The sequence below is a fragment of the Sinohyriopsis cumingii genome, chromosome 7, assembly GCF_028554795.1.
Source record: "Sinohyriopsis cumingii isolate HCF-2022 chromosome 7, ASM2855479v2, whole genome shotgun sequence".
In the NCBI taxonomy this organism is placed as follows: Eukaryota; Metazoa; Mollusca; class Bivalvia; order Unionida; family Unionidae; genus Sinohyriopsis; species Sinohyriopsis cumingii.
The window spans coordinates 53,212,992-53,213,263 of NC_142967.1; positions in this window are offsets into that span (position 1 = coordinate 53,212,992).

Sequence of the window (272 nt, forward strand, 5' to 3'; positions counted from 1 at the left end):
TCCTCTTTATAAGTCTTAACATGAACCCTCCATGGATATTTTATCTCTAGGAGATAGAGTCCACCTACGAAGGAAGTCCTGACGAATTTCGTGCAGACGAAAGAGCACAATAAGGGGCGCCATAGGGGGTACCAGGTATGAAAAACAAGCAAATATTAATAAACGGTATCAATAGTTTGTACTCATGGGAACCTTACTTAGAGAATTTGGATTTCAATGCCGCTTATACTGTTTCGAAATAAGGCCCTTTTCTAACAGCAGAAAACATTTAA